Here is a 14303-nt window from a genome sequence, read left to right as displayed (position 1 = left end):
CTCCACATCTTCCTCTCACTGCCCTCATATCAGCAACCATTCCCAGCATCAGTTTCTTTATGAACATGCAATCAATCCGGCTTCTTTCAACACGATCTCCATTCCCTCTACCATGTACTGTACATTTATGTGCATCTTTATGCCTGAAGTGGGCGTTACAAACGCACAACCTCCTTTCCTGACACGTCCTTCAGTCGCTTTCCATTATCATTCTCTCCTGGCACTTCATTACTACCCATTATATCATTCACAGGATTTAATGATGGATGGATGGATTAATATTATCTTATTATGAAGGCCGCATACAACGTCATTCCCTTCTCTAGAAACTTTTCCACTAAAGATCCAAGAATTAATATCTGATCTACACAACCTCTTCCCTTCCTAAAACCTCCCTGTTCTTCTCCAACTAATTCCTCTGTTATTCCCCTAACTGTCAATAGGTATCCTACCATATACTTTTCCTGTTACACTAATAGTACGAGAGCATTAGGGTTTGGGTGGAAAAAAATATAGAAAGCTGAATTTTTCAGGAAACATCCCTGATCACATATCTGACGGGTCTCCAAAAATCCTCTTTGGGCATTTTGCATAATTAACCTAATTTGCATATTAATGAGCAAATGCCCCAAAAGTCAGAGAATGGACCAAACAGTTTATAGTATCATCAACCATTACCTTGAACTGATTAAAAACACTCGAGTTTAATCATATTTTATTAAAACTTTTTCTATTCCTGGGACTTACAGGCCAATCAGAACAGTGCAAAAACCTCCTAATTTGCATTATTTGCATGCAAAATGGTCGAAATCAGACAAATTGTATACTATTGCTATTGAAGCATGTAAAATATTTTACTACAGTATGGTATGTAATAAGGTTTTTATTTGGTAAACACTGCCATAAACAAACCAGATAGTGGACATATACAACTATTGAATAATTAGACTGACTTGCATAATAATGAGGTTATTGACCCAAATCATCAGCTGTGTCAAACTACACAATGAAGATAACAGATTTTCGGGGAAATGTGGGGGGACAGTTTGCCTCTGAGCTTCTACACTGCAATGTGTGCAGGAATGTGAATATTCAAGAATATGATCTGATTAGCATAATTGTGCCATTCAAAAATATTTGATTTAAAGGAAAATGAGAGATGATGATCCACGTCACAAAATAAAATGTTTAACTTGATCATCAAAGCCATATATATCATTTATGGAAACTTAGATATGACTGATTAAAGTTAAATCCTGATAGTGATTGTGCATCTTTATGTACTGTCATCATAATTGACTGGTGTTGAATTTTCATATGTTTGGCCACAACACGATGAACACATTGCAGTGCAGAAGAGTCCAGCTTTCCGACATTTGCATTTTTTCGTGCATGTTGCCTTGCAGCCGCAGCTAACAATCTTCGGCACCCTATCTGGAGCAGCAGCATGATCTGTTGAAATAGGAGACAACACTCCATCAATAAGCTCCCATCTCCAATCTGGGTCTGAAATGTCCAAATTGCCTAGTCAGTCCTGGACAGTGAGGTACGTTCGATAAGAGTGGAACTTGGCTGCGCAGAAGATGGAGGTAGCAATTTTAGCTGAAAGATATCAGAGGTTACCAACTTCTGGCTTACTCTATGCATGTAACTCTGGTGTCTCTGTTTGTCCAGTGTGGTGCCCTTCTTTGCACCACACAGTCTGAGCAGCAACTTTTCACCACCTGCAGCAATCTCATCATGGCTAGCATCTTTCTCCTTGAAAACATTCAATATTGTCCGGTCTTCTTGTGTATCTTTAAGTGCAGAAATTACTTTCTGCTTTCCTTTAAGGTGCTGACACGGTGTCACAACTGGTGATGGCATGTGCCAGAAGGATATGTTGACTTCACATCAGGAGAGAGGGCATCCTGGATGTTGGATATCGAGTAAACAGTATACTGTATATCTGGTTTGGAGGTGGTCTGCATGCCGATGTTCAATTCTTTTGCCACTGAATGAGTCAGGATAACCATCAAGTCTGTATCATTGCCAACAAGAACAACCGGCTGCCTAGTTTGTGCATTTGTCACAGCCACTTGACAGATCATGTAATTAGCATCACCATCACTTTGGTAACACGTGACATGTTTCTGTTCAAAAGCATTCTTGAGGAAAGGGATAAGTTGAGCCTTGTTCTTCCGGTTGTTCAGAGGAGCCGGTTGTTTGACAGTCACTGGTGCATCAAGACTGACAGCAATGTCTGGTGATGTAATACGGGTAGCTCGACGATCTTGCTCTCATGTTTTGGTGTTGGCACTAGCGTCAGTGTAAAGTCAGCGGTGAGCTCTCTGCCACAATACAGGCAATCGGCTGTGATGTCAAATGTTTGAGACCGACGAACAGACATACTGATCTCACCATGATCTTGAGAGTCATCTTGCCTTTTTCGTTTACTGCGTACTGTTGAAGGCTTGGTATAATGTCTTCTGCATGTGGCATGAACAGGAAGTGGTAATGGTATATTGTTAAGTCGATCTGCCGCACCATCGTCGATCTCTTCACTGACCGCAAGAAGTGTTTTTAGCCCCTTCTCATGGATTTCACCACGGTCACAGGAAATTGGTTTTTCACAAATGGTGCAGGACTCCATCACAGTTTACCTGAAAGAAAAGATACACAATTACTAGAAATCTGTAGTTTTTTAATGGTGATTTTGACGAGTCTCATTCACTTCTTCTCACAAGTCATTCATTCCATGCGATGTTCAATGACATTATGGCCTATTTCCGCCAACTGCCTACAAATTATGCAAATTATCTGTAATGTACAACAATCTGATTGGTCCAAAAAAGAAAAATGTAACTGAAACGGATGTATGCATAAATCTTCACTTCTTAGTAAAACTTCAAAACATTTTTAGAAATAATAGTCCCATGAAGGCTGAAAGTGCAATTTACAATTTTTCGTGAATTTCCCAAATTAATATGTAAATCAGGTTAATTATGCAAAATGCCCAAAGAGGATTTTTTGGGACTCATCAGCTATGTCATTAGGGATGAGTCAGGAATGATTCCTGAAAAAAAAATCAGCTTTCTATATTTTTTTTCCACCTCCATATAGGTAAACTGGCTAATGTTCTTGTCCTATAAGATGACAAATGCTCCTTTGATTACCACACACTTCTTTTTCCCCTTTCCTTTTGTACAGGGGAATAATTATACCTGACTTCTAATCCTCTGGGACTCAACCTTCCTCCCAGGCCTTCATGGATTTGGAGAAAGCATATGACAGGGTGGATTGACAAGGATTGTGGAAAGTATTAAGAATACATGGGGTAGATGGGAAGTTGCTGAGTGCCGTGAAGAGTATGTATGAGGGTGGTAAGGCTGCAGCGCGTGTGGATAGTGAACTGAGTGAATTTTTCTATTTAAAGGTTGGGTTGATACAGGGATGTGTCATGTCTCCATGGTTGTTCAATCTGTATACTGATGGGGTTATAAAAGAGATACGAGATAGGATAGTGGATGTTGGAGTGGCCCTAGTGAGAGAGGGCAGTGTTTGGAAACTCCCTGTACTGTTGTTTGCAGATGATACTGTGTTGTTAAGTGAAGACGAAGGGGTGCTGCAAGGCTTGGTGAAGGAGTCTGGGAGAGTGTGAAAGAAACGGAATCTAAAGATGAATGTAGGGAAGACTAAAGTTATGAACTTCGAGAGAAGTGAAGTCAGTGAATGTACAGTAAGGTTGGATGAGGAGGAAATGGAAAATGTAAATGAGTTTAAGTACTTGGGTAGTATGATGAATAAAGATGGAAGTTTGGAGGGTGAAGTGCTTGAAAGGGTATAACAAGGAAGAAAGGTTGCTGGTTCCTTGAAAACAGTGATAAGAAACAGGGAAGTGAGCACGGAAGTCAAAAAGTTACTTCATGACAGTATTGTCATACCAACTCTAACGTATGGAAGTGAAGCTTGAACCTTGTTGGAAGGACACAAGTCAAGAGTGATAACAGTGGAAATGAGTCATTTGAGAGCAGCATGTGGAGTCACATGGCGAGACAGACAGATAAATCAGGAAGTGAAGGAGCGTTGTGGTGTGGATGTGACAAGAAGCATTAGGAGAAACACACTGAGATGGTTTGGCCATGCGGAGAGGATGGAGTGTGAGACTGACAAGGAGAGTGTATGTGAGTGAGGTGGAGGGGGAGGCCAAGGATGAGATGGAGGGATGGGGTGGCGAAATATATGAAGGAAGGGGATGTGAGCTGGAAGCAGGGCAGTGAAATGGCGGGGGACAGGGAGACATGGAGGTGATTTGTCTGTGGCCACCCCTTACGGGATTGAGGCGTCTGGCAATAGGCAGACGTTATTATTATTATTATTAATATGGGTGGGAATGATGTATGGGCTTGTGTAATAACACGTGAAGTCAGGATTCCAGGGGCTTGAATGGTGAATAAATGAGTGTGTGGCGCATTTCACTGGTCATGAGGTGGATTAGTTCTCCCACTATCATATTCTTACCTTTTCCTGCCTTTCTGAATGATGATGCTGATGATAACGATGATGTACACATCATGTCTTTGTTATTACAGTGTGTTTAATCTAACCTAACAAATATCCCTAACCCATTGGCAGCTCAGATGATGGCCAAGTGTAGTCAGATTGGAGAGATGATTTGATTAGTAACCAAGGAGACCCATTACTACTTCATAAGCATTGCATGGACCCTTGACTTAGTATTCAAATTATGGGTTGTGTCAGGTGATAATAAACCAGGTACAATCACCTATAGCAATATGTTTGGGGATGCCTTCATGTGGTGGCACCAGGCAGCAATTATATACATGTTCCTCAACTTCCTCCCTACCCTTGAAAAGGAGGACTGTGGAGTGCAGGAGAAGGACAACTTAAGCCTGCAGTCCACTGGGTTGAAAAGGAGGACTGTGGAGTGCAGGAGGACAACTTAAGCCTGCAGTCCACTGGGTTCACAGTCACATGTAGCCTACACAGGGCCACACCAACAAAAACAATGACTATAACAGCAATAGCAACATCAATACTCTTTTAAATCCAGGGTAAATTACAGAAAAAAAAAATTGTCATAACATTATTCAGTACTTTACTTTTGCCAACACACTCCTTTTACTGTACCGTGGCCTAAAATTGCCATGTTTCCTTCTTGTATTCTGAGCTGACAATATATTTACCCCAGGACATGATGCTAGTCACAAAGAAGTGCCACTGGAAGATGTGCTGCAGCACTGTTCTTCCCTGACACTGATCTATGTGAAGTAAGCTACAAAATAAAAAAAAATCAGGGCCAAGTTAAGATGAACGGACTATACCAGACATTTTACTAAGCCTCTGAAGTGAAGGGGATAATGAAGGCTGTATCTAACACTTCTTGTTGGAAAATCTATCCTAACCTGTATACAATTATCTGGAGGTTGCTGGGTAATGCCTTCATGTGGTGGCACCAATATGGCTAAGGGTTTCACTGCTGGGTGATGCCTTCATGTGGTGGCACCAATATGGCTAAGGGTTTCACTGCTGAGTGATGCCTTCATGTGGTGGCACCAATATGGCTAAGGGTTTCACTGCTGGGTGATGCCTTCATGTGGTGGCACCAATATGGCTAAGGGTTTCACTGCTGGGTGATGCCTTCATGTGGTGGCACCAATATGGCTAAGGGTTTCACTGCTGGGTGATGCCTTCATGTGGTGGCACCAGTATGGCTAAGGGTTTCACTGCTGGGTGATGCCTTCATGTGGTGGCACCAGTATGGCTAAGGGTTTCACTGCTGGGTGATGCCTTCATGTGGTGGCACCAATATGGCTAAGGGTTTCACTGCTGGGTGATGCCTTCATGTGGTGGCACCAATATGGGTAAGGGTTTCACTGCTGGGTGATGCCTTCATGTGGTGGCACCAATATGGCTAAGGGTTTCACTGCCTAGATGTACATTTTTCATCTTAACTTGGCACAGATTTTTGTCCCTTCACAACATTAAATATAGCTCAGTGGCAGGAGAAGACAGTGCTATGGCTCTATATCCTCTCCATAGCACTTTTTCATCACTAGAATCATATTATAATGTCAATCTATTTTTACAGCTCGCATTAAAGACAAAGAGATGGCAGTTTTGGGCCAAGTTAGAGTAAAAAGGGTATAATACAGAAATTAACATGTCTCACCTTCCAAGTGTGCATGTAAGGTTGAGGTAAACTTGTGACAACTGTGGTTTTTATTACAGCTTTCACTCTTGCCTGTTAGCAGTGCTCCACTACTCCTGTGCCTGGTGACTATCTCTTGCTTGTAGTCCTTACCACCACACACACTCCTGCAAAGCATAAAGCAGCATTTAATAGTCTGCTCTGAATTGCTGTTTACCATCATTACCATTGTCATCATCATCTTTGTCATTATCATCATCATCATCATCACTATTATTATTATTATCATCACCACCACCATCCAGACCTATGGATGGGGTGGGGTGGGGTCCAGAAAAGAAAAAAAGGACAAACTAACCAAAAGTCTGCCCAGTGAATTATGAGGTTGGAATGAGTCTCCTTGGTTACCAGTCAAATTTATCCTTCAGCCAGTGAGCTTTGAGGCTGGAATAGTCTCCTTGGTTACTAGTCAGTCACCCAAGGTTGAAAAAAAATAAAATAAAATAATAATAATAATTGAAAAAGCCCAACCCACCTGGTTTTTTTCGTTCCCCCCCCCCCACAAAATACCCCAAAACCCGGGCAAAAGCAGGTTTTTTCAAAGTTTACCTTAAATTTCAATAAAATAATGTTTCCGCTACACATAATTATGAATAGCCCAATAAAATCTTATTTTTCACACAGTTATTTGAGTGAGGGAAATGAACACAATTATGGTTTGACCTGTTTGGCTGTTATCCTTGGGCTGCTGCTACACAGCAAAACAGGCTTCAACATGAGAGGCTTGACAGCACTGCATAACTCATGAGCTGGCAAAGATCAGTCCACACTACACAATAGTAGGAGAAGGAGTCATTTGCCTTGCTACTCTCCTTTCTTTGGTAATTATATACTTGCATTTCTCAATCTTCTAAACAATTATTATTGAAAATTCTGTTGCATATGTGATTTCACACATTATCTTAACAGTAATAATAGCTTTTGGTAACCAAATATCTAAGCCTGTATAATACATCTATTTTGAACAGAAAGCAATGTTTATATTTCTGTAGAATTATTGATATTTGGTAATGATATGACAGCATATAAGTTAACTCCAGTAATGATTAGTTATATAACAATTTACCCCACTCCTTAATAAAACTAAAAACCATATCTATCAAAAACAATTTTACTCTTAATTTTAAAACTTTCAAAATTAGAAACAGGTAGAGCTGGCTGTAAAGTTTGTATTCACCACATTACATGTGGACGTAATAAAAACTGAATCTGCTGAGAAGGAAGCCAATGTAAAAATATTCTTAAGATAAAGAAAACTTTGACCTATTTTTTGAAACTGTGGTAAGGAATAATGTTATTATTTTTCCGGAAATATTTTTATTTCATGTTGGTAAGTCATTTAGCAGTGGTGTCATTTTTATTTTATCAGAGGCAAAGAATTGCATTCTTATTTGGAAAAAAAAAAAAAAAAAAAAAAAAAAAAAAAAAAAAGGGGGGGGGGGTATTTTGTTATATTGGTTGGGTAAAATGACAAGAACCATAATTTACTGTGACACAAAAATATTATCATTTCAAGAGAAAAGGATATTGGTTATAAAAGGTATTAGAAAAATAGAAGTATTATGAACAGGTTTAAAAAAATCAAAGAACATTCATATTTACTTATGTTGGTGATGAGAAATGTAGGCTGTTTTATTTTTTTTTTTAATCACGAAGATTATGCTTCCAAGATATTATATTATAAATACAGTACTTGGCGATGTTGTGTTTTTTTAACCAATGAAACAGAATATGATTAAGTAGCTATTATTTACTTCTGATACTGTGTGCAAAAACATAACCATTTAATCCAATAAAACTGAATTTGTTATTAAATACATTGTTTAAAAAAAAACAGTAATGTGGGTATAATAGTGGTTTTTTTCAAGTGGGTTTTACTGAAAAAACCCGTGTGGGTAAAACCGGGTTACCCACTTTGGTGCCAGCCCTGCTGTCACCTGAGGGAGAAACGTAAGGGGTAAAAGATTCCCAAGCTTTTTCAGCTCTGTTTATGGTCACGTGTAGTTAGATTGGAGGGCTGACTTGACTAGTAACCAAGGAGACTCATCCTACCTTATACCCTCACCAAATTTCATGCAACCACAAATATCGTAAGTACAGCATTCTAGCTATGGCAGTGGCCCAGTCCCCTCACATGAAAACAAATAGATTATACTTATTAATGATCAGTAAGAGCAACGAATAAGATAAATGTTTACTCTATGAGGGAGTTATTTCCTTATCACTTATTAAAAATGGTGAAATATATCAATAGCTATCAATCTGTTAACCATCTACCAATATCTATCTACTTACCTATTTACCCATTAATCTAATTATCCATCTGTTTACCCATCTATCTATCTATTTACCCATCAATCTAATTATGTATTTTCCCATCTAGCTATCTATTTAACTATCTATTTACCCATCAATTATTCATCTTTTTCCCATCTATGTCTATCTACTTACCGTACCTATCTACTTATCTATCCATCTACCTACCTACCTATTTATCCATCTATCTACTTATCTATCTATTTACCCATCTGTCTAACCATCTATCTGTCCATTTACCTATCTATCTATCTATCGATTTACCATCCATGTACTTATCTACCTAGTTTCCCATTTTTCACTCATCTATTATACCTATCTCTCTATTTATCTATCTATCCATATACAGTCAGGGATTTTCATCCCAGAAGGGGTAACCACAAACTGCACAAAGAAACACCGATGTGGGACTTAGTGTGTATTGACGTTTTGCCTCATGGCTTCCTCATTGTATTCTGAGGAAGTCATGAGGCGAAACGTCAATACACACCAAGTCCAACACTGGTGATTCTTTCTGCAATTTGTCTATGCACTGTGAGTCCCCCACAAACTACCTCTATGTCACCCTGCCCTGTGCCATCAGGGTGCCCTCTCTCCAGCTCCATGACTGTACTGTCCTAAAAATTCATCACTACAGCACTCACCTTGCCAGTACCTTAATGCCAAGTCCTGTCCACCATCGGGCTGCCCACAAATGTTCTCAATTAATCTCGACTGCAACAATTTCAGCAGCTATCATCACCACCCTGAAAAAGTACGTACATCAGACTACATAATATAATTTGGAGGTCAGTTTGGTGTTACTTGTGATGGAAAATAATTGCATCGTACTGTATTGTTTATAAATGCTCCAACATGCCTGAAAGCATCAGCCTTGGTCACCCAATGGCGGCCCTCTACACTGCCCAATCTCTGGCAGCCTTCCTATTCAGATCCTTATCGTTGGGGGCTCTCCACCCAGCTCGATCTCTAGCAGCCTCCCTATTCAGATCCTTACCCCAGGAGGCTCTCCATGCAGCGCGATCTCTGGAAGCCTCCCAATTCAGTGCCTTATTCCTGAGGTCACACTCTATAACTTCATCCTAGGCCTTTTTCGGTGTGCCTCACAGCCCTACCAAAGACATTCACACTTACCTTCTGCACCCACCTGCCATCCTCAGTGCTCTCAACATGCCCCAAACATTTTACGTTAACTTGACCTAAAATTTTGCCCTTTTTTCAGCTTATTTCACGTCCTTGCCATTGCACTTCTTCATGACTAGTACAGTATTACTATAATCTGTTACTTAAATGAGTACAATAGCATTTTCTAGCACTAAAAATGTAAACCATACCCATTTCATACTAACTTGGCCCATAATTTCACCCTTTTGTAGCTTACTTCACATCTGTTATAGAGCTTTTTCATGACTAATGCAGCATTACTATAGTTTGCTATTACAAATTAACAAACGTGATGGAGAGAGGGCAATTTTAGACCAAGTTGGAGTAAAACGGGTAGGAAACATGTATTGCCACCCACTGTACCCCATTTAACGGACATTGTTATCGCTGATGGAAGTCTGGTGCCCTTCGTAGTGATTGTTAAATCCGATATCCGGTCTACTGATCTATCTGTCTATCTACAGCCAGACGCAATAATCCGGTAAAGCAGGACCATTTGTCTCTGAGTTGTTTGTTTTACGGCGGAGGGGAACTAACCCTCCGCCAACACATTTGCTGACATGCAGGGAACACGTATGGATGGATTGGTTATATGGTTATCACCCAGCATTGTTAAATGATTTCCTGGCTTACAGGAAACCATTAGGCTTGTCACTCAATGCAAAGCTACCTGAAAAGGAATGGAGAGGACTAAAAAGTGAAAGGAAAGATGGGAGAAATAGGAAGAGAAGAGCACAGACACAGAAAAAGAATGATAAATGTGAAGGAAGAAGTACCTTAGGCTGTAGTACATCAAATGAGTGGACGATGGTGAGAAATAGGAAGAGAGGAGGAAAGGCACAGAGAAACCATGATAAAGGCGAAGGAAGAAGTAGGCAGAACATTAAGTGAATGGATGATGGTGAAAAACAGGAAGAGTGGAGGACAGACACCAAAAAAGAACGATAAAGGGGAAAGAAGTAAGCAACACTACATCGAGTGAGTGGATAAGGGTATAGGAAGATAGGACAGACACAGAAAAAGAATGATAAAGGTTAAGGAAGAAGTAGGCAGAACTTCATCAAGTGAGTGGATGATGGTTAAAAAGATGTGAGGATAGGCATAGAAAAAGAATGATAAAGATGAAGACGAAGTAGGCAGCACTGCATCAAGTGAGTGGATGATGGTGAGAAATAGGAAGAGGAGGACAGGCATAGAAACAGAATGATAAAGGTGAAGGATGAAGTAGCTATCACTACATCAAGTGAATGGATGATGGTGAGAAATAGGAAGAGAGGAGGACAGACAAAGAAGAATTATTTAGGTGATGGAATAAGTAGGCAGCACTACATCAAGTGAGTGGACGATGGTGAGAAATATGAAAACAGGAGGCTAAGCACAGAAAAAAATTATAAAGGCGAAGGTAGGTATCACTGCATAAAGTGAGTGGATGATGGTGAGAAGTAAGAAGGGAGAAGGACAGACAGAAAAAGAACGATAAAAGTGAAGGAAGAAGTAGGCAGCATTACACTGAGTGAGTGGATGATGATGAGAAATACTAAGCAAGGAGGACAGACACAGAAAGAGAACGATAAAGGTGAAAGAAGAAGTAGGTAGCACTACATCAAGTGAGTGGATGCTGGTAAGAATTAGGAAGTGAGGACAGACAGAAAAAGAATGATAAAGGTGAAGGAAGAAGTAGGCAGCACATCAGGTGAGTGGATGAAGGTGAGAAATAGGGAGAGGAGGACAGACACGGAACAAGAATTATAAAGGTGAAAAAATAAGTAGGCAGAACTACAACAGGTGAATGAATGGCGTTGAGAACTAGGAAGAGAGGACAGACACAAAAAATGAATGATAAAGGTAAAAGAAGAAGTAGGCAGCACTACATCAAGTGAGTGGATGATGGTGAGAAATAGGAAGAGAGGAGAACAAACACAGGAAAAGAATGATAAAGGTGAAGGAAGTAATCGGCACTACATCAAGTGAGTTGATGATGATGAGAAATACGGTAGTCAGAAAGGAGGACAGACAGAGAAAAGAATGATAAAGGTGAAAGAAGTAGGCAGCACTACATCATGTGAGTGGATGCTAGTAAGAAATAGGAAGTGAGGACAGATGCAGAAAAAGAATGATAAAGGTGAAGGAAGAAGTAGGCAGCACTACATCAGGCGAGTGGATGAAGGTGAGAAATAGAGAGGAGGACAGACACGAAACAAGAATTATAAAGGTGACGAAATAAGTAAGCAGAACTACAACAGGTGAGTGAATGTCGTTGAGAACTAGGAAGAGAGGACAGACACAAAAAATGAATAATAAAGGTGAAGGAAGAAGTAGGCAGCACTACACCAAGTGAGTGGATGATGGTGAGAAATAGGAAGAGAGGAGACACAGGAAAAGAATGATAAAGGTGAAGGAAGTAATTGGCACTACATCAAGTGAGTTGATGATGATGAGAAATAGTAAGAAAGGAGGACAGACAGACAAAGAAAGATGAAGGTGAAGGAAGAAGTAGGCAGCACTACACCAAGTGTGGAACGTTAAATCAAGGTTTTACTTTAAATATTAATGTCGTGGAACTTAAAAGCGCAAATTTGCTTTGTTTTACTGCCTCACATTATAGGTACCGTACTGTATATGAGAGAGGGGGGTGTAAGTTGGGGGGAGGGCAGCAAAATAGCAGGGGACAGGGTGACATGGAAGTGATTTGTTTGTGGCCACCCCTAACGGGATTAAGGCATCTGGCTATGGATAGGTAGATGGACAGGTAGACAGACAGACAGAAAGACAGAATGAACCTTACATACAGTATAAACTCTACTCCTTTCACCTTAGCTTGGCCCTGATTTGTGCCTTTTTGAGCTGATTTTATGCAAGTCAGTGAGAGAGAAAAAAATCAACTCCAAATACATTCTAGAAAACAACGATCTCAAAAATAATGCCTGATTAAAAAAAGGTTAAATAAAAACCCCGAAAACAGCCTAACTCGATTTAAAAAAAAAAAAAAAAAAAAAATTGCCTAACTCAATATACATTCTGAAAAACCATGATTTATACTCCAAGTAAAAATATATTACAATAAATCGTACCTAACCTAGTCTAAAACCACAATAATCATATACAATACAAGCTTTTATCTGATGAGTCTTAAGGTAAGAATGAGTCTCCTTGGTTACTAGTCAAACATCCTAAAATCTAACTATGCCTGGCCATAATCTGAGCTACAAGACTAGGAATGAGTCTCACTGGTTACTAGTCAAACTTATCCTAAAATCTACTATGCTTGGCTATCAAACTGAGTTACAAGACTAACAGTAGTTATAAGGTAGGAATGAGTCTCCTTGGTTACTAGTCAAACTTGTCCTAAAATCTAACTATGCCTGGCCATCAACTGAGCTACAAGACTACTATTTACAAGGAATGAGTCTCCTTGGTTGTTAGTCAAATATCCTAGAATCTATCTATGCTTGGCCATCAACTGAGCTGAGGCTAATATTTAAAAGGTAGGAATGAGTCTCCATGGTTTCTTCAAACTTCCAAGAATCTAACTATGTTTGGCCATCAGCTGAGCTAAATGGGGTTATGGTTCCCGTTCAAAGATATCACAAATACATAAATAAGGAAGAAATAACGCCCCATGACAATCAAGAAAAAAATCATAATCGCTCAGTTTTTTACCTTATAGTGTGTATTTCCTCAGTTTAACACTACAGATAAAACCACGACCGTATACGTACTCAAAATTCCAACAGATGACACTCAAAACGCCAGAATATATATATATAAGAAATGTCACAGAAAGGATTTCTTGGTTTGGTCGCCATTTTAACGTATGAATAACTCGAAGTGTAAACAAACATTTTCTACTTGATTTTAAGGACATACCGGTATGAGTTTTTCAATTACCAAGAAATTAATTTATGTAAAAAAGGGAGTACATTAGACTCAATATTTAGCCTTCCTTACTGGTAAATTATTTGAATAACTGCAGGATATATAACTTGAATAAAATAACCTGAGTGCACGCTGCGCCATTTAAACTTTTCTCTGACAAAACTTAAAACAGGAATCTACAGAATAAACTCATCTATAAATTTTTTAAATTTTATCTTGGCTGAGATTTGGGTCATCCTTAGTCCCTATCTCGTACCTCAGTGACAGAAGACAATATGATGGCTCTACATCCTTTCAATTGTATTTCTTCGTGACTAGCAGGATATTCTAGGCTTAATATCCTGCCACAGCTCACATAATGCCTCTTGGGGATGTGTGAGCTGGAGCATCCTAGAGACCCTATAGTCCATCCATCCTTTTATCTATATATCCATCAATCGTTTATGTCTCTCCATCCATCCACCAGGCATCAACCCATTCACAAATCCATCCAACAATCCTCTCTCTGGCAAGTGTATTATTACATAAGAAAATAAAAATGAACCATTCAATGCTTGTACAGGCTCTCTATCAATTCATCTATCTGTGTATTTACGAGAGAGAGAGAGAGAGAGAGAGAGAGAGAGAGAGAGAGAGAGAGAGAGAGAGGCCAGATTTGTTATTACTGTTACTGAAACTTGTTATTACTAATATCCTAACAACTACTGCTACTAGTACTGCAGCTGCTACTATTACT

The sequence above is a fragment of the Coenobita brevimanus genome, chromosome 96 (assembly GCF_032717465.1).
Source record: "Coenobita brevimanus isolate Jiangsu-jjx chromosome 96, ASM3271746v2, whole genome shotgun sequence".
NCBI classification, from domain to species: Eukaryota; Metazoa; Arthropoda; class Malacostraca; order Decapoda; family Coenobitidae; genus Coenobita; species Coenobita brevimanus.
The sequence above is the reverse complement of the archived record's forward strand: the minus strand, read 5'-3'. Positions refer to the sequence as shown.